The sequence below is a fragment of the Neopelma chrysocephalum genome, unplaced genomic scaffold, assembly GCF_003984885.1.
Source record: "Neopelma chrysocephalum unplaced genomic scaffold, ASM398488v2 Primary Assembly neopelma1_89, whole genome shotgun sequence".
Lineage (NCBI taxonomy): Eukaryota > Metazoa > Chordata > Aves > Passeriformes > Pipridae > Neopelma > Neopelma chrysocephalum.
The window spans coordinates 2462451-2484200 of NW_020897751.1; the positions used below are offsets into that span (position 1 = coordinate 2462451).

Here is a 21750-nt window from a genome sequence, read left to right on the forward strand (position 1 = left end):
TACAATTGAACACACTTCTGGAACAAGAAAATGGCTGATGTTTAAAAACAGAACACCTGGAAACCCATGGGATAGCTCATTTCTTGGGGTGCTACTTCTTTTTATTAACAAAAAAAGAGAATATCTAAATTCAGAGACAGAAACTCAGAGACTTTTGGGCCAGTGAACACTATTGATTTTTAAGACCCCCAGGAGATTTTTCCTTTTTACAGCTATTAAACAACTGTGCATGAGGATTGTGTTAAGCAAGCAGGGACTTTTGTACAGTTTTAGTATAACAGGAGATTAAAGTCCATGTTTCTGCTCTGAAAAACACAAGGCTTAAATATTTAGAACAAGTTTCTTCTCAAGCCATTTCTAGTCTCCGCTTTTATCCCCACCACTTCGGTATTTTTAGAAAACATAAGTCTCAGAAAGAAAAATCTTGTTTTTCTTCTGTGCCAGTGTAGACACAGGAACTTTAATATTCTACTTTCTAGAGGGAACTGGCTGAGAGAGACAGATGGCCCATTCTGCCAGAGTTGCAAACAAAAGCTCAACTCTTCTACCTGAGGAATTTTCAGCATCTGAAAGTTAAAACATTTAAGCTACAAGACTTTTGAAAAATGAAAGTGAACTAGGAATTTTTTATAATATTAAACTTCAGTTAGTGTGAACATAGCATTTATGAATATATAATAAGATGGAAGAACGAGGGTCAAGCTCAAGAAAAAACTTGTCTGGCTGAAAAATAGGCAAACAGATACAGTTATATCAAGGGGGAAGGATGATAGTGAGATGATTGGACCTCTCTGTGTGTAATCATAGAATCATAGAATGGTTTGGGTTGGAAGGGACCTTAAAGATCATCTCATTCCACCCCCTGCCATGGGCAGGGACACCTTCCACTAGCCCAGGTTGCTCCAAGCCCCATCCAACCCGGTCTTGGACACTTCCAGGGATCCAGGGGCAGCCACAGCTTCTCTGGGCAACCTGGGCCAGGGCCTCACATGCCTCACAGGGAAGAATGTCTTCCATATATCCCATCTAACCCTGCCCTCTGTCGGTTTGAAGCCATTCCCCCTTGTCCTGACTCTCCAGGCCCTTGGAAACAGTTCATCTCCAGATTTCTTGTTGACTCCTTCAGGTCGCCCACACTTCAGTCACCCCAAAGTTTCTCCTCTCCAGGCTGAACAATCCCAACTCTCCCAGCCTTTCCTCCCAGCAGAGCTGCTCCAGCCCTCTGATCCTCTTGGGGTCTCCTCTGGACTGGCTCCAGCAGCTCCATGTCCTTGCTGTGCTGTTCCCAGGGCTGGAGCAGCTCTGCAGGGGGGTCTCCCCTGAGGGGCAGAGGGGCAGAATCCCCCCCTGCCCTGCTGCCCACACTGGGGGATCAGCCTAGCACACAGTTGGCTTTCTCTACTGCTTTCAATCTGTAGTCAGAAAATATTTCTTTTCAGCACTTTAACACTTCTTATGTCTTATAGCAGTGTTAGTTCTGAGTTTCTTACTCCACTGCCTCTCCTCTGTATTGCACTTTCTCTCCTCAGTGTCCAAAGTGCCAGAATTTTTTGTTTCAAGTGCTTCCTCTAAAACTGTGTGGGGTTGTTTTGGAAACCCTGGGGATTCAGAGGGGACAGAATGAGAAAAATGCCTCGATTACACCATACAAGCAGAAAATCACTGCCATTCTTATGATAAATGGGAGAGAACCAGTCCACACTGTCAGCATCAAAGGACACCTAACCAGCCATGCAGGGATTCCATGTTTCCTCTGTTTCACTCCCCACTTCTGAGAGGCATAACCAGCTTTTCTTGCTGCTGATTGATCTGGTGTCACCAATTCAAGTGGGTATTTCACCACTGCCAAGGGAGTGTAAATGCAATATGAAATCAGAACAGCCAATGTTTAACTTGACACGTGCTCATGTAAGTGGCCAACTTGAAAGGAATAAACCAAAGGAAAACGCAGTCCTCCTTCTAACAGTCTCCCAACTTCACCTGTTATCCAAAAGGCAAAGAAGGTAATCTACCAGTGGTTTTAAAATGACACAAGGTTTGGCAGCCTGTAATTTGCAGTGACTTTCACCTCTCCCAACAACACAGTCTCTTTTCTGTGAGAGGATGCTCCACAATTCCCTCTGTTTCTGAGCAGGAAAGGCAGATTTGGTGGCATTGGCACTATAACATCTGCTTACTGGGCATTCCCAACACCAGCATTCCTTCACAGAAGAGCCTCCTGGGGCCACTCACATGATTTCTTGGCTTTGCCTTTTCCACTATTCTGCCTGCAAGATGACAATTATCAAAGATTTTTCTTCATTTTGATTTCGATCCCTTAACTGCCAATGGCAAATTTAATAGATTTTTCAGTTGGTTTTATGTGTGATACAGCTCCATCTACAGTGAAATTCAGCCTAGACACAACTAAAAATCAGCGAGGAGGATGATATGTCTGAGCAGAAGGCTGCTCTCACAAAACAGAACGTATCAATTGTCGCAATACTGTCACATAAAATAGCAGAAAGCATCTGGATCTGTTTAACTTTGGACTATTTATTAAATATATTAAGGCACACAGATAAAGATTCTGGTTTATGAGAGGGATTTGCATTTTGCTAACAAAATCAGCATTTCAGACCTGTGCTGAAACAAAAGAAAAAACCAAACCCACAACCCCAGCAATAATATATGTGCTGAAATTTGTTCAGCACACCAGTCCTGGGAAAAGGGCCTTCTAATGATAGCTTAGCTGAACTAAAAATTTACTTTCAAAAGACTAAATCATACAGGTGATAAATTGGCAATGAAGGAAAAAGAATCACAGAAGGAAAATTATAGATGATGTAGTATAGCGGAACTACAAACAAAAGATTTTCCTTCTTCACAATTTTCCTTCTCATTTTAATGAGATAATAGCAAGCATATGAAACACATGAATTTAGATAAATGGAGAGTAGGGACCAACAATTAAAATATAAAATCAGAAATTTTGCTAAAAGATCCCATTATCTTATATAACTTTCTTATTAGTTCCTAATGTTGAATATCTGGAAAATAGATTTCAACAAGACAATTATAGTGATAGCATTGTAATATCGTACAATAATAAATAAAAACATACAATCTGATTCCCTGCTTCCTAAAATGACTATAAAAAGCGCAATCCAGTGCAAAATGGTTATATAATAATTCTATAGTAAAATAATCAATGAAAATAACCACTCAGCACACACAGCAATAAAAGCACAGACCTATAAAACTACTTGATACTTTAACAAACCAAACCAGATTGATCAAATGGCTAAAGCCAACCTGGTTTGTCATTTATGGCTCTGGCACAGAAGGAAGAATTGAAACACAGGAATTTTCTTTCCACTCACATCCACCTTTGTCAAAGGGTTAGAGAATTTGATCATTCCCCTGGAAAGCAGCTCTCGGAGATTGAGGTTGCATGGCACAACCTGCCTGGTTACTGAACAATGTTACCCCATTCCCATTTGCCCTACCCAGCTCAGCACTTCCCTCTCACACCTCCAAACACATCCACAGCCACTTGGAAGAGAAAAGGAGGATCCCTCACCCAGCCCCCCTGCACTCTGATCTCCAGCTCAAGGGATATTAGCAGGACACAGCCCCCACTCTCATCTTGCTTGGATTCATGTCATGGGGAGACAGACAGAGCAAGAGTCCCCAGAATGCTGTAATTTGAAAACTGCAGCCAAAAAAACCCTTCTGTTACAAGCTTATGATGCCCTCTCAGAAAAGTTCCTGTGCCCTTGGTGTGTGGCTTTGCTTTTTAGCATTTGCTTAAAGCCACTCCATGAAGCAATATAAAAACCCTGCAAATCTTTACATTTTATAATAGTTCTGGAAAATGCAATTTGATATTTATAATTACACATACCAGACGTAGCAAGAATAATGGCAGATCCCCTTTCACTTACGTTAATAGAACTGGTGATATAATCATGTCATTAAGCAAGTCTGGCTTCAGCATTGCTGTACTCAGATGGAAAGGGAATTATACTGTCATGACCTGTAAAAACATTACACAGCTCTAGGCTCGTTTAAACTTTACTGAATGTATTTGTGCTAATTTACAGCAGAGACCTGGATGATCCCTGAGCATCCTTTGATTACCAAAAAAAGAAAAATCATGAAAAAGAAAGGGGAAAAAATCCTGTCTGATTTTTAATACTTTACATTAAACAACAGGGATTCTCCGAGAATTGCTGGAAAGTTGGAAGATAAAAGATGAGTCATTGGTAGAGATCTTTGCCTGGGACTTCCAGACATGTCAGAGGTTGTGTCCCATCACACCTCTGTGTGATTCTGGGACTACTGCTATCCCTGTGTCCCTGTTACAGCTCTAACATAAAACCACCTCTCCCTTATATACTTGAGAGGAAAATGGTGAGGATAAATATACTGAAGACTCTAAAATCCACATATACACCACTAACTGAAGATATGAGTTCTACACAAGATGCCTGGGTGTGGTTTGCATGGGCGAGCTGATTTTAGGTCACAGCACCTCTAAGTTATGGGCACTCCCAAGGGTGCAGGACCACAGCAACTTGTTCTAGGAGCATAAATCAGGATGAAGTGGCTTAGAAAATGACAAATCAACCAGCTGCCAGACACCTGCTGCCAAAAACCAGAGAATACAACCTTGTCTCAACGTGCAGGGCAACACAGATGAATTAAAAGTGTGCCCTCAAACTGTGTCCCATTACCTACCACAGGTATTTCATCTCTCTGAAGAATGTTTGTAGGCTACAGATAATACAGCTGTATTCTGTTCACACCAACACAAACATTTGAGAGCAAAAGGATCTGATTCGCTATACCTTTGCAACACTCTCCAAGTATAATTTAGCTTTTCTTGGCTTGTGGAATTGCATGCATTTTTAATTTTAGGGAAAAAAAAGGAAAAAATAAACATAGTTCTCTAGACTACAGAAAACAAAAAGACCTGTAGAAAAAGGAACCAGAGGCCAAAAAAGCTTCTGAAGTTTGTGTAGCTTCAGTTCGGACAAGACAACTTCCTTTGCTTTCAAAATTCAAATTACTTTGAAAAAGGTTAATTGTGATTCTTTCCAAAATCTCTGGGGTTTTGCTGTTGACGTCAACTGCAAGCTCCCAAGTCCTCCTCCACAAGCAATTACAAATTGCAATAATGTCTGCTCAGTCTTAGATCAGACATTATCTATATTTTCATCTTTTTAATTGAACTCTCCAATAACATCAGTTTCGTTTCTAGTTTGAATATTGTGTTCCTTACATCTGGACTACAACACAGTTTCAGAGCTGCCCCCCCAGTCAGTTGAAAACTATTAAAAGATAAGAAAAACTCACTCAAGAAAGAAAAATAAACTAATTCCCAATATTTTTCTTAAGCTATTACATTTTAATGAAGAAACAAATGCTGTTTGCACACTTCTCAATCGTTCTGCCACATTCACACAAGAATTTTCAGAAGACTTTTGTTTCTACCGTATTTTCATTTGGAGATTTCCTCAGGTTTCTCTGCACCTAATACCACGAGCTGCCAAGGAATTAGCTTGAGTCCCTTCACAGGGAGGCTCTTGCACAAGAATAAACCACAAACCTCTGGACAGCCTATCATAATCACCAATTTAATCTGGCTTAAGTCACTGGTAAGTCTGTCACAGGTCTCCCCAGATCCAGAGCTGCAGCTGTAAACCACTTTTAACCTTCCAGTAAAAGACACGTCCACACCCATTAGGAGATTAATGCATATATTTTTTCCTCTGTACTTATTACATGAATTCAAAATGATTTAACACAGAATGTACTTTGCAATTCATTTTCTTCTTTTTCTGTGCTTTTTAAAATCCTCTGACTGTACTTATTGAAAATATCTCTTTTTAAGCTACCCCTTTGAGAAATGTTCATGCTCCCAAGTGTGTCTTGTGCAGGACTTTCACTGACCTTGTGATTTAGAAAATCACTTTCTTTCTGTATCAAAAAAAGCAGCCTTCTTTTAAAAGATATTATCTTATGACAATGTCAGAATATCTTGAATTCCATAAAGGAATGAATAAGGAAGCCTATATAATTTATTTTAATAGGAAGCTTGAGAGGCTGAAATATTAATTTGTATTAAATAGAAAATATAAAACTAGCTATACACTAGAATGAACATCTTGGGAAGAAAAGCAGCAGTCTGCCTTTCAACTTCCTCTCGTTCTCCCATCTGACATTCCAAGTTCCTGACAGATGTCATTTTTTGAACTCTCCAGGGCTTGACACAACACTTAGTCCTGTACTAGCAGACCTGTGACAAAATCGTCCCCACACAGCCACTCTAAGCTCACTTCTAGGTCCGCTGGAAGCACTTGGAATAGCTTTGGCCAAAGGCAGTTAAATTACTCAGCTTTCTGATCCAGCCTTTGCACTCGGGCTGTGGCTCTATAAAACCACAGCCACAGAGCTTTAGGGCTCCCGGTACTTCAGCAGCACTGAAGGAATAACCTGGAATAAGCTGACACTGCTGACCCTGAAAAATAATTCTTCTGGACCTCAGCACCCAGGATGTACATGGGAACAACCTTAACTTGCACTTCAGTGCTTTGGCATCTCCCATCCAAAGGGTAACGATGGGGACTGAAAACTGAAGGAAGCTGTGTTATGTGGCAGCCTGCAAGGCAGAAGCATCGTCAGCCCAGGAACTTCTGACATGATTTCTCCCAACAGAATAGTTCACTCGGGACACAGTGACCTCTTGGAAGACGGATTTTTGTCTCTGCAGCCACTGCCCACACAGACTTACTGCTCCAGGGGGCCTCTGGAGGATTCCACTCCACAGAAGCTAGAGGAAGATCACGACTCAGCTCACAGGAAATCTCAACAGACAGAAGTTCATGTGATTTGTTAAAGTTCCTAGCATTCAGTTTTCAGGTTCTGTATCTTCCTACGTTTTGCTGTTTAATTAAAATGTATTCGTGAACTTCCAAAAAAAATAAAAATCTAGCTTCTAGACATACTTTTGGAGTATTCAGATCACTGTAGTATTTTCTTTCAGCTGCAAACTCTTTGTTTCCTAGAAATAACAGTTGACAGGCCTAAACAGGATGCAGGCAGCAGTCACATCCCAGAGCAAACAGACACAGGGTCTGTCTTTGGGAATCAAGAAGCATCAAATGCAAGCACTCAGTCTCTGCACTGGCCCACAAGTCTCAGGTACAGTCATAACATGCATGCATGCATTTTAGAAGATTAACCATACATTCTTTATGCTTGTTATATTTCTGTCTGTTATTTTAGTGGTTTCTGTAAAGCTATGTACAAAATATATTACCTAATATATATTTATATGAATAATATATTTATATAAATGTTTATAAATAAATATATAAATATTTTTATTACATCTATATAAACATAAAGTAAATCAAATACAGGTAAGTACATGAATTTACATACTTAGTAATGTAGCCTTAATACAAATCAGCCATTTCATTTTTACATGTACCTGCATGACTACTGCAGAGGAATAAAACAGCTTCTGTTCACAGCAGCACTGAGGCAGAAGGTGGTTTCCTAAATTTCCTCAGCATCCTGTGGCATATATGTCCATGATTTTACACCTGTGGTGTGTTAAGAAATCTGACACATATATAACTGGTATTGATTATTTCATATCTGCTTCATACCACCAACTTCAAAAAATAATATCATCTAATTTCCATTTGATTTAAAATGAGTTTTTTTAATCCTTTCCTTACTCTTAAATACTTCTGAAGTACTATAGCAACATTTTCCTTTATGATTTGTTCCATGGATCTTTAAACTGCAGCACAACCCTTTTCCTGTATTGCCACCTTCTTCATGCAGAGAATGTCCATGACCATGATTGTACGTTATGAGTATGTTTATGTCATGTATAATTAATTATATCTCTCAAGTAGAGAAATCTAAGAGAACTACATTGGTAGCAACAGTAAAGCAGGACTATGTCTGGGTCAGAGACTATGGAACTGTGGGGAGAAGAGAATGGTAGCCAGGGAGATGGCATTGGTTAGGAAGAAAAAAAGGAATATTAAGTCTATATTGCATCATGTTATTCTGCTCATAACTAAGAGCAATTCCTGTCTGTATTTCAAGCCTTTTTTAGCAATCAGTAAAGTGTTAATTTTTATTCTCTTCTGCACAGACACAAGCAGCCTAATTTTCAGCGAGAGGTTAACAATAAATAATTTAAAATCTTGTCAGGAATGTATGAGTTTTGACTGCCTGTGTAGTCAGTTTGACAACTTGAGAAGCAGGAACAGAGCCCTGGCAAGGATGAGAAATCCTGTGGTGGCTGTAAGGAATCAGAGAAAGTGCAAAAGCAGCCTCTAATGATCTAAAACCAGGGAAACATGAAACAGCCTCAGATCAGCCCATCAAATCCATTTGTGCTGCACAGAAATCCGACACAAGGCTTGGCTTGCCAGGCTGACTTTGCAAGGCCGTGAGGATTCAGGGGGCAGGCTGGAATCTTGGAATGATATGAGGGTAGCACCCACTGGCAATGTGCCTTTTCTGTTTTACAGGAGAAAATAAATGCTCAGGGCTGAATACTGTTGAATACCTGCTCCTCCCAATAATTTTAGTAGAGGCTCTCTCTCAAGATGTGGCATCAGGTACATCAACCCCTGGCAAACATGGCACATTTTGTACCTGCTTTGAAAGGTATTTTTCCTGGGCTGCTCGAGGAACCATCTCAAATATCAATCTCCCCTTATATCAAATTCCAGACTACAGCCATACTCAATTGAAATGCCAAGGATTTAGTCTCTTCTATCTCTCAAGGCTTTTCATGCAATTGTCTTGAGAGCTGGTGCCTTCTGCCAAGTGATTCATGTTTTGTATTGGAAATGGTTTAATCCCTTCATAATAATTTATGGTTTATATACACAGGACATCCACTGACTGACTGGCATTTCTAGTGTCCCAGGAAGCATATTTTTAAAGATAGATTCAAATACTCAAAATCAACACCTTAGTGGAAAAGTAAAGACTGATCATGTCATCTACTCATATATTCTGTTTAATAGAAAGGCTTGGGATTTTATCAGAAGACTTCAGCATCTTCTTTGTTGAGAAGGACAATGAGAATGTCTGCACTCTTATTTATGATTAGAACTATCCTGCTAAGTTTTTCAAAACTCTTCATCCTAAACTATGCTCCTCTGAGACAGTATATGTACAAGGATTTCAAGTTATTTTATACACATCCCATCTTTTTCTGTTTTTAATACCAAATCATTCTTAATTTGATATATCCTAAAGCAGAAGTTTTCCGTCATTTCACATAGTCTCTGGACATCATTTCCCCTCCTCCTCCATTTTCTGATACTGTTTCAATCAATTTTAAACTCAGCTGCAAGATGCTTTTGTGGCATGTGCAGAACCTGAATTTTTGGGGGTCTGAAAAATGACATCATCTAAGATCATCTAAGAACAAGAGACCTACTGCATAGAGAGACCTGCTGCTGAGAGACTGTAAGGGGTCTTTTTCTTCTTCTTCTCTCCTGGACTTTTATTTGGAAGGAGAAGAGATTTGGCCCATTGCAAATATTATTGTCATGGTAAAGATAGAATTAAGATTGTTTGTAATGTATTATACTATTTATTTATGTGTACAGTCTTGTAATATAATTCCTTTCCCCCCATATTGAGTCTTGTGGTTTTGTCTGGAAACCCATCTCACATGGGGTTGAGATGTGGGAGGGGGGCTAGGAATCAAAAATTGGATTTTGAGGCTGCTCAAACCATGACAAAAGTAAAACAGTCGCTCGATATGAAGCTAAGCACAGGCTTGTATTCAGTACAACCAACCTCAGCCAAAGGCAAAAAATTCCACTATTAATAGAAAATTAGACAGGCAATCGACATTGATAAACCACTGCTTAGTTGAAAAGTTAATTGAGAAGAACTTTAATGAGGGAAAAGGGAACACTCTATCTGCCTTCCAAGCCAGTCAGCCTCAAAGTAGCAAAACACTGCATTGGTATGGTACTTTTTATTATTAGTCATCCTGGCCATAGCAACTTCACTCTATTCCTCATTGCCCTGTACAAAATCCCAGGAAGCTGGTAAACCCTAGCAATACAGAAAAGGCCTTTCTGGGTAATGGAACAACTCCTAATTGTTTCTTGTCTAGCGTAGCTCCAAGATTTTGAAACGATATTTAGAAGACAATCTCTATAACTTCACCCAAGAGGGTAAATTTTGAAGCAAGTGTCTATGTATCCCTGCACTGGTGTTATAATATGCACTTGCATATTAGATCTAATTCAATGGCAGACCACTGGAATGCCTCACGTGATTTAGACCACGAATCATTCAAAGATCCTGACAAAAAGAAAGGACTCCAGGAAGAATAAGGGGAGAGAGCTACTCTTGGGACAGTCATGGTGCAAATACAGGGACAAGAACAACTGGGCAGACAGCAATTCTGTAGAAAATAATCTAATCCTTCATAAACTGAATATAACTCAGTCTGCTGCAGCACTGGGTCTTTGTGAGTGACTCATACTCTCTGATTTTTCAGGAGGGTGCTCAAACACTGCGTCACAGTGCCTCAGTTGAGGGATGTAATTACCAGCAAAGGGACTGTGCCTTCCCAAGCTGCCTTTGGCAGCTCCTGAATATTTAAGACCTGCTGCTGTTTTAGTGCAAAGACAAGGGGGAAAAAAGAGCAGCAATCTTAAGCTCATCTATTTGCTTTTGGCCCATTTCAGTTCAAGTCATTCGCAAGGTGAGACGTGACCAAGCAATTTTCTAAAAGCTTCCTGACTCCAACTGTTCGGCTACTTTTGAAGGCAGCTCCACCACAGAGTCAAACATGAAATGTTATTTGGAATTCTCCAGGTTGACTTTGCCTTTAAGTGGTGTAGGAGTTTTCACACAGGCTGTAACCACTCAGAAATGGGCAGGTTTAGCAACCTCTGCTTGGGAAGATTTCAAACATGGTCTGTCCCCCTTTCAAACCTGTCTGACATCAGGCATGACAATTTAATGCAATCCAGCTGCTGGGCCAGTCCACACACACTCAAGTGTATTTCAGCATGTGCTACAACTGGTTTGAAGTAGTACTAAATATTTTTCTAGACTTACTGCCTTTTTTAAACCATGTTCCTTTTTTGATACATTTCTATGTGCTGTCACTGGTCCCAAAAAGGATAAAAAACATAGAAACAGTACTTTGAAATTGTAAACTTTGGGAGGAGGTTTCTGAAATGAACATTACATTTTTGTCCCTAGAGCAGTTTCATCCCAACCAATAACAAAGGCCTAAAAATTTCTATGATTCCATAGTTTGACACAGAGGTTCTGTGCCTGAGCTATAAAAGACTTCTCTGAGAGAGCTTCACCATGAAGATTAGCAGTTCCTAGATGTCAAGTTCATAGGTACTAATTTATGACATCAGTACATTTGTAGTTAGGACTACAACAGATGTCTTATTCCCATTTTGATTCCCTGTGATGCACAGAAGGAATCATTACTGTTCCAGCACCTGGCATCCCCCACAGTAAACTCTGTGAGCCTTGTACTCACTCTGCACAGCTGAACGTCCAGGCTTTGGCTCTGCAAATTTCTTAGGCTCCAATCTGGGATGCTAAGAGACCTCAAATGACTCCTTATTCACCTAGACATGGATAATGAGTGCTAGTAACTTCAATGAACTGATAAAAGGAGACATTAAAATGAATATTTACATTTACTGTTAAAATTTCCAGGTTTGTTCTTTTAAAAACTGCATTTACAGTACATAACATTAATAAACAGAGAACTGGATATATCACACTGGGGATGTATCACACACAGCTTTACATATTCTCATCCATTTTTCTGGGAATTCAGAGTACCCCCTTTTCTGAAGGTATCAAGAGTGAAATAAAACTATTTGCAAAGGCAGAAGACACAAAATAGACATAATATACAGAAATAAAACAACAGCAAAATAGGTGTGCCAGAATACTTCTGCTTTAGCAAAAGCTCCAAGCTCCATCTGCCTTGTGCTGATACAAATGGCCCTTTACAGCACCGTGTACTGGACAGGCAGTAAAACATTCTGAGTGGGGCTGAAAGTAAAAGGGTTCTAAGGCAAAGAGGAGTTGTGGCATGGCACAATAGCACATCATTTCTGTGATCAAAAAACACTCACTTTGAAATGTAAACTTTAACTTGGACCTGCTCCAACACCATTCGTGGGAAACTTACAGTTACGGATTCTGAATTTGTAGCTTTTCATAATGTGGATTTTTCCCTACCATTTGTATTTTCTTGGTTAGCTTTAATTAACTTCTTTCTATGCTCATAAAGTTGGAGAGGATTTGCTCTAAGCTCTTACATCTCTAGCCTATATTAAGATATTTTAAGCTTTAAACCTCCAGTATATTTAATGGGTTTAGACAAAGCGATGGCAAAATGCACCCAAGCTGAACACTTCAGCATGAACTTTCTATTTGACACAACTTAAAATTTATTCTAGGATGGCCTAAAAACTTCTGAATGGGCCCAACCAAAACAAAAAATGTACTTTATTTCCCATGAAATAAAATGTGGCAAGCTGGGAAAGAAAAAGATGGGGGCACAGGGGATGGAACAGAAAGAGCTAATGCAAACTGAAGCATAAAAAGACTGCAGTAAACAGTAACTAAAAGGGCTGCTTCAGGGAAGTAGCTTTTTTAGTCCATTAGATTAAGAGGTTGGGCTTTCAAAAATGCTGGGAAAAATGGAATATTATAAAGAAAGCAAATCTCTAATGAAAGGTAATAGTTATGGGTGAATGTTTGAAAAGAAGCACAGTCATTTACAAAAAGAGATGCTTCTTCTGGTACATGGTGGACCCGACTCTAAAATGCCTATCTGTATTATTCATAATTCCAAATATTTGTTTTATCTGCAGTGACAGAGCAATTCTCTTCCATTTGCTAATACACAGAGCATTAATAGTGTACCCTTAAGCATTATGTCCTCCCCATGAAATACCAGCCTTACCAGAACATGACAGGAGATTCCTGTAGATAATTTTCCCTTTTAATCTCGTCATTCAGGGGGACAGAAAATATGGTCCCTACTGTTTTTCCTTTCTGCTCTTCTCCTCATTTTTACCCACACAGAGATCCTCAGCTGGATGGAGAAACCTGACTGCTTTTGGTACCAGCAGAATTGATGGCATGACAGACACAACTCTTTCCTGCCCACATGGGAAGCGAAGAAAATTCATACTTTGAAGGTCAACTAAATACAGATTTTGGAGCCCACTCACCCTCCAGGCACTAGTTCAAGCTCTTTCCCTCCTTTTGAGGAAGCATTGCTCTCCCCTGTAAGCACACTAAGGCTTGACTCTCTTTCTCTTACTCGGATAATGAATATAGCTGAAGGAGCACAGGCAATGCTGGAAAGGAATGTGATCTTCACCATTCCTGCTCCCTGAAGCAACCACAGACACAATTCCTGTCTTTCATCCAGGTATCCATCATTTAGAATGGAGCTATCAGTTGGGTTTGTGCTCAGCCATCTGAAGCACCATGAGTCAGTTGGACTCGATGACCTTAGAGGTCTCTTCCAACCTAAATAAATCAAGGAAAAAATTGTGCACGAAACATCCCCCTGACTGTAATTTTCAGTATTTATCAGGACCAAGGTCATAAAACTGCTGTGTTATACAAATCATCATGTCTGACTTGAACTGTCACTTTTTTAAAAAAGAGAGTTACACAAGGGTTATCTTATTTTTCTAATATTTCTATGAATTGTGTGATCAGCTGGAATCTAAATACACAGGAGTGCTGCCCCACTGTTTTCTGCTGATGCTGTTACAGTCCTGTCTTCCAGCAGTACCACATGAAGTCTGTAAGAAGAAAGCCACTGCTCAGAAAGCACTTGAAGACATTCATTTGCAGTTCCTCAGGTAGGAGGCAGCTGCTCCAGCCTCTGCTCTTGAGGAGAGCAGGTGCCACCTGGAGCAGGGTGAGCACTCCCAACCCAGGAGCCCATCACTCACACAGGGACTGCTGCTGACTTGTGCACAGTAGAAGGGAGCATAATGAACCCCCACTTTTGTGGCCTGCCAGTCCTAACTTTATTTCTCACAGTGACTTTAAACTACCTCAGCATTCCCCTCCTTTCTTTTGAAAAGAGGTAGAGACGATGTCATTCTGGTCCTGTTTCAAGCAAATTTTCAAATAGGTCCTGAAAGCTTGATAGTGTGAAAGCAATATAATTCACCCTCTGGATATACAGTTAGAGCTTTCAATCAGAAAGATTTGAAAGCTGTAATGTTGTTTCTGTATTCTCATTTTAAGATCTCATTTAGCAGACCTATATAATTTTGCTCTGAGGGACCTCTGGGCTGACTCAGCAAGCAAAGAAAAACTTTGTCACTGGCCTTCTAAGCTGCCAGGTAAAGTTCCTAAATCTGGAAATATAAGCCAGTTGTAAGACCATATAATTTCCTTTGTTGAGTATACACACCAAAGAGAATGCTAAAAGGACACAACAAGGAGAACCAAAGGGAAATTGGAGGTAGATGTGGCACCTTCTGCACTGACTGTTGTTCTGGCCCACCCACAGCCTCATCAAAGTATTCCTTTTCCCCAGTGACCTGGTGGTGACTAAAGTTTGGACCAGATAATATTTCCTACCTGGGTTGTTCTCTGTTTCTGTGACCTGGAGACACTCAATACATGGCTGGGTACTCTGGAGCACTGGGAAAAGAGAAGGTCATTCTTGTTCTCAGATTGTTGCTCTCCTACAGGTCCTCACCTGCACAGCAAACAAAGTTTGTTCAAAGGTCTTCTAAGACACTTCAGGTGACCTGTCACCACTCTCAGGAGCAGTGTTAGCTTTGCTTTCAAAGGTATCTGCAGGGGCATCTGCAATCAAATATCCAGCCAAAATAAAGAAACTATGTGTAAAATTAGAGCATTTGCATTGCAATCTGGACATTTTAATAGTCCTTTTTCATCCATGAGGCACTCTTGCCAATTCCACACAGTTCAAAAATCCTAGGCAACTGGTGCAGTGCTTATTTACCATATCTGGTTTTATCTGCTTCTATACTGAATCAACAGCCATTCCCGACATCTCTGTGGCTGGTATCTTCAAATTCACATTGCACAGAGCTCTCCATCACCCAGCAATATTTGTGTTACCTCATTCACATGTTAACTGTGGGACCAGATGCCTCAGGCACTGTTGTCAGTGACTGGGCACACAGTGCCTTTTGTGTCTCCTGAATGAAGCCTCACAACACCTGGGCTTCAGAACTACAGAAAAGCAACTGCTGCTGAAAGAGAGGTAATTTGTGTGAGCAGTACCTGCACTGCAGCTTTGCAAACAGGTTGGGCTGTGAGGCCCTGTAGCTCCTACTGCTCTCCTTCCATGTCAGCATCCTGTTTCCAGGATTCCAGTTTCCAGAGGCCCTCAGAAAGCCTCGTCATGTTCACACTTTATCTCTGTTGGAGAAGTCCCTATGTTCTTAGGATGGGAGTTTTCTCACATATATAGGATAATAGAATCATAGAATATCCTGAGCTGGAAAGGATCCACAAGGATTATCGAGTACAGCTCCTGGCCCTGCACAGGACACCCCAAAAATTCCACCTGAGAGTGTTGTCCAAATGCTCCTTGAGCTCTGTCAGGCTTGGTGCTGTGACCACTGACCTGGGGAGACTCTTCAGTGCCCAACCACCCCCTGGGGGAAGAATTTTTTCTAATATCCAACCTAACCCACCCTGGACACAGCTTCATGCTGTTCCCTCGGTCCTGTCCCTGCTCACAGAGAGATCAGTGCCTAATATCATTTACTATTGTTTGTTATACTGAACACAGACTAATATAAGCAAATAACATCAGCTAAAACAAGAGTTGTGAGGCTGTAGCAAAGTTCAGAACACCTCTGTAGTGCCCTCCAACTATGCCCTCCTTCAGACAGCCCTGGAACTCCTGGTATTAGCAACCAGTTTGAAATTGGAAGGACAAGGAAGCTTGCCAGTTTGTCTCATGTTCTCTGGAGGCAAACAGAAGGAAAAATAACCCTAAACTACTGTACCTAGAGGACAATTCAAATGGAAAAAAAAAATGTAGCTGAGAAAGAAATTCAGTTTTCTGCACTGGAAATACTGTGCTATTAGAGAAGCTGACAACCTATCAAGACCAGAGCTTGCTGATACCACCAGAGAAGAAAGGTATGTAATAGAAATAGCAGAGGTCCACAGAAGGGTAACAAAACCCTCAAAGATATTTAGAGCCTTTCCACATGTGTGCACCTGTTTAATTTCGAAATTTTTAATTTCAATAGTGAGTTAGAGAAATTCATTAACTGTTCTTATCCTTCAAACAAAAGCACTGGTGTGATGGATAAAATTAAGATGTAACACCACATGCAGCTTATAAAAAAAAGATCTTCTTTATAGAGTTGCACGATTCAGTTTTGAAATTCTACGCCACAAGTTACAAACGAGATGTAAAACAGAGCAGAACTTCAAAACACTAAGGTATTTCCTTATTATGCTATTCTAAATATACTAACCATGAAGAACATTAAAAAATAGATCAACAAGGCATCTGGGCTAAGAAAAATTACAGCAAAATTCACATAATTGCATAAGTAAAATGTTATTTATTTTTTTTAATATATTTGAAACATCTGACACTTGACTACTGGCACAGAGAGGATCCTTGACTACAGTGACTGATATTGATGCCAGTTACTGTGCATTCAAATTTTTTTTTTACTATTTTATGTGAGTCATAGCAACACCTTACACATTTCTTTTTTAGATATAGAGCTGTCATGCACTGGTCCAAAGAGTTTAAAATGACAGAGAAGTGGCAAAACATCCGAAAAAAAGGGGAAGAAATTCTCTGCCCTGAAGAAAGATTAATGAGTTTTGCAGTGCAGCCTTGCCTTGGAACTAGTCAAAATCTATGTTGAGAGTAGATTTTCCTTGACACACTAAATAACCTATTTCATTTTTGTAAACCACAGCCACAAAGTGAAAAGATTCAGTGAACAAACACGGAGTAAAATGGTACCTCTCCAGCTGGCTGGGAGACTATTGCACCCAGTGGCAGACAGACAGAGCACCCGAGCTGTGGCTGGACAGAAATACTTGCTTTCCTGCAAAAGGCTGGCTGCTTTCACCTTTACAAGCTTAATTAACCAGCGTGCTGGCACACTCTGTTTTGGAGAAACATCTGAAGTACATGTTCATAGAAAAATAGATTACCAGAAGTCACATTCAGAAAGTAATGAGATTGCTTCTAAGAAACAAATGTGTGAGTTATAAAGTGGGACTAACACAAGTTTTAGCTTTTATTTTGGTGTGTGCAGAGAAGGTGAAAAGCCTCAAGCCCTGCTGCACATATCTCCCCACAGACTTGCAGGACACATTGGGCTAGAAAGTCCGCTCTGGAAAGCTCAGATGAAAATTCACAGCTGTCCAAGCATTTGTACATTGGGGAGAACTTTAAATAAGAAAATTGCAACTGTCCAGACAATCTTCACTTGTCAATGCTCTTCTCCTCAGAGATCAAATAATCCCAAGATCTTACAGGAGTAAGTAGCAGATAATTAATGTGCTTGATTACCAAACACCTCAACTTTGCAGACTCCCAGCCCTCACAGAAAGGGAGAACAGCTCCTGCCATATTCCCCGTGCACACCACCAGCTGTCAAGTGCTTCCTGTGGGCTAACATGGCTTTCAAAACTTTATTATCCAGTGCTGCTAATTATCCCTAATGGAACTAGGCAATATAAAGTTTTTTGATGGTTTTTATTTGGACATTACTTCTTTTGAACAGATTTTAAGCCGTGGGCAATACTGTTCTCTGTTGCTGTGTCTTTCTGCTGAGTTCCCACTGGTCCAGTTGTGTTGTTAGCAAAGCAAAGCAAACCCACAAGGATCACTGGCTGGACCATCTCATACAGCAAAACACACTCTGCATTTCCTAACAGGAAGTGTATCCAATTACCTCTAGGTTGTCTGTATCACTGTCTGCCAACAAATAGTTTTATTCTGCTCAGCTTGCCTTTTGGAAACAACTTACAGAGAGCTGTTCACTGAGATTTTGTTGCCAGACATCAGCATTTATTTCCTCCAGCATTTAGGAATAGTTATTTGACTCCACCTGCTTTTTGTTTTGTTCTTTCTTCTGCTTCTTGCAACACCCTGGCTTTGATGGGATCCCATAGAGTTTCCATTACAAAGCTAGGGATAGAGAACAGGATGGCCAGACCCCTCACAGGTAGCTGCACACAGAGCATGAGAGCAGCCCCTCACAGTAGGGCTCCTGTGTAAGAAGTGACTCTCCTGGGACCCCCCAGCACTGCAGAAACTTCCACGTGCTTCTGAACATGGTGAACACAAATGTTGCCACTCTGCTTTTTTGCCTGATCCTACCTCTTCTCCTCTCTGTTCCTGTTCTTCCCTCCCCACACAAGTTCTTCAGAAGGTAATACCTCCTCTGTCAACAATGGACTTGATCCTTGAGTCACAATGTCACTTATTCCAAAAGGGAATTATCATAGAATAGCAGATGGGTTTGGGTTGGAAAGGACCTTAAAGCCCATCTCATTCCAAACCCCTACCATGGGCAGGAACACCTTTCACTAGCCCGGGTTGCTCCAAGCCCTGTCCAACCTGGCCTTGGACACTTCCTTACTGCCAAGTTATGAGAGAGCTGATGAAGTTCAAGACCAATTCAATACAAAATGAATTAAGGTTTTGAAACTTAGACAAAGAAGGGTTTCCCAAATAGAAATGATAAAGCCACTACATATGGTTCTGACTCCCTTACCTCGAAGGAGTACAGCAGAGTTGGAAATCATGGAGAGGGTGACTAGAATGATCAAAGAAACTGTTTCTGGCCATGGAATGATTTGATTAGCATCCTTCTGCCAGGGAACAAGAAACTGAAGTGGGAAATGATAGATGGCTCTAAAATCATGTTGGGCACAGCAAATAGTGCTCACTGATCACCTTCTCTTCTTTCTTGTGATTTGGAGGATATTAAGAGTATGACAGTAGATGCCATTCCTGATTACGTTGTCTGAAAAACTCCAGCAGGATGAGTTAGTGAGTGGAAGATCATCACTCCAATTTTAAATCGATGAGATCTATACAGTTAACTCCCTGTATCCCTTAATGCAAATTATCCCATAGAATATAGTAATTTTTAGGAACAGCCATTCCTTACCTCTGGTGGCACCTGGCAACAACCAGACAATGGCACCTGGTTCTTCTAATAGGCATTTAACCCAAGAAGAAAGAAAAGAGGCAGAAGATGCAAATTAATTAAATTCCTGGGAACTTACCTTTATTTTTCACACTTTTCCAAATTTTTAAATTCTTAAATCTCAACAGCTTGATGGTAGATTATATGTCTCCAGTATGGCAATCAAAATTGTCCCAAAGTTCAACTCTCATAAAATTTTTGTATATAAAGCACCAAAAGCCTAGCCAATTGCAGGAGGAGGAGGAAAGTGGCAGTCTCAGCAATACTGAGGTACTTTAACCACCTGGTACAGCCAGCCTTTGACACCAGATCTCCTTGCAGAAGCCAAACTACTCCCAGCAGCACAACCTCCAAAGGACTTCTCATTGACTATTCCATCTCACACACCAAGATGTAAAAACACTGAAGAGCCAGGAGAAAAGTTCAGTTAAATATTCTTTCATCAAAGGACTAATCTGCTGAAAGTAAAGCTTCCTGCAGGATTTGGGCTATTTGGGATATACAGCTTGCTCCAAAAGAAGAGAAAGCTACAGGAAAATTTCTGAAAATGCTACAATACGTGCCACAGAAGTGCCTCTATACCAAAATCAGAGCATTCAACCTGAACTTCTTCATGTATGGGCCTGACAGATTAAACTCACTATCTTCTGTTGTCTGACCCTAGATGCAGTGAGGAAAGGAAACCACAAACACAACAGGTTATGTCTCCTCAAATGGCAAACTGAGGCCCTAGAACAGGGAAAAAGTCCTCTGTGATGCAGAAGGTGAAGGAAAATTAAGGATCCCAACTGGAGGTCTCTGATCTCTTCCCATCTACTTTAAGACCTGCTTAGAAGCAGAGTTTCACTGCAGTTTAAGCTTTAAAGGTCAACTTCTCACACAACCTTGGCTTAAGGTGTGGAGTGTTTTAGCTCAGCTTTGAGCTGGGTGAAGGAACGTCGTTTCAATTTCTTAACACCTAAAGTGCCCTATTATCAGATTAAATGCAAAGTATAAACAGCAGCACTCTGTGCTGGCTTGACTTACACTTTGTGAAAATTCAGAGAGGCGGAAATCAAATGAATGTGCAGGGATATATTAGAAAAGAAGGAACAGAGATGAAATTATTTGTGATCCCCATTTTCTGTACTTAGCATCTTACAATAGTAACTGGACTTTTAAACTCAAAATCATGATGTGAAGAAGGGTTAACAGCTATTTGAAGGGACTGCTTCCAAAGACATAAAAGTTATAATGAAGGTTATACAGATAAATTGAAACTTTTAAGGAGAATAAAGTAAGTAATGGAAAATACTTTAATGTAGCTGAACAACTTCACTACAACTACACCAGCATACTGCTACTGAGCAACTTCACCATTCACTGGAGCATCCAATTAAAGCTAACTGAAGTGAAAATGCTAATACACCTTGGGGGGGGGGGGGGGAGAACCCAAAGCCCCCCATAAATCCAACACTATTTCTTACATGACAAAGGTTTCTAGGATTAAATGCCAGCTAAATTCTAAAGGACATATTTCCCAAATGGTACCTTACAGTAGGAAAAGCTTATGGCTCAAACCTTTTAAGACGACCATTTAGCAAAGCTTTACAAATGCCATTTCATATCCAAGACAGGAAACCCACTTTTGAGTATTCTGGCCGTCTGAACTTTCAGGCAAGGCAAAAAAGAAAAGCCAAGAAATGTGTTGAAACAGCTTTGTAATAGGCAGATAACTACTGCACTGTGTTTTAGGAGGGCTCCCAAAATTCATTATGCCATAAGCAATTTTGAATTGTCTTCTGTTGGAATAGTAACAAGCAAATAGTAATTGCTGTTATTAGCCAAGAGTTCCAGGAGGATGTTGGTGACCAGGGGTGGAAGGTATGAAGGATACCACACCAGGGCCTATGGGACTCACCTGCTCTCCCAGTGTCTCCCTTCATTAATCCATCCTTAGCAGTCAATCCTCTGTCCCTAACAAGAAGGTGAGCTCCAGCTCCTGGGGGTTGGGCAACTACTCACTCAGGGAGCTGACCAGAGTCAGCTTCAGTTGATCTCTTCCTCCCAAACTCCCCCTCCAGCTCCATTTATCAGGACTCTCTCTCCAATCTTCTTAAGATGTACTCAGGCTCTTACATCCGGGGAGAGATCTTAGATCTTAAGGCCAAACTTCTTATTTCTCTACCATGCCTCAAACGATGGGTTCAGAGCAAGTCCTGTTGCTTCCCTCAGTTTTCTGAGCCTCCTGTGTTTGCTGATATATGTGTAAACACACAGACTGGTGTATAAACAGCCCCACATTTTCTCCTTGCTCTCCATACCGAGTCATTCCAGACTTTCTCAAGCACCAGGCAGGTGCACAAAGCACAGGGATTAAAAAGCTCCAGTGGTAATGGTGGAATCTTCAGAAAAGGAACAAGGATAAAATATCCATGCATAAGAAAGATGTGCAAGATTCTTTTCTGGACAAACTATGTATGTAAATATTCACCTATTTGTATACTTGGTAGCAAAATCTGTG

General features: G+C 40.5%; 1 long non-coding RNA gene across 1 annotated transcript; it reads right to left on the bottom strand.

The window, feature by feature from the left end:
* Positions 1 to 7486: 7486 nt before the first annotated feature.
* Positions 7487 to 13112, bottom strand: LOC113972141. Its single transcript, XR_003535779.1, has 3 exons — positions 13001 to 13112; positions 11555 to 11645; positions 7487 to 7595 (listed from the first exon to the last, which is right to left on the bottom strand). It is a non-coding gene; the product is annotated as an uncharacterized LOC113972141 (long non-coding RNA).
* Between the last annotated feature and the right edge of the window lie 8638 nt (positions 13113 to 21750).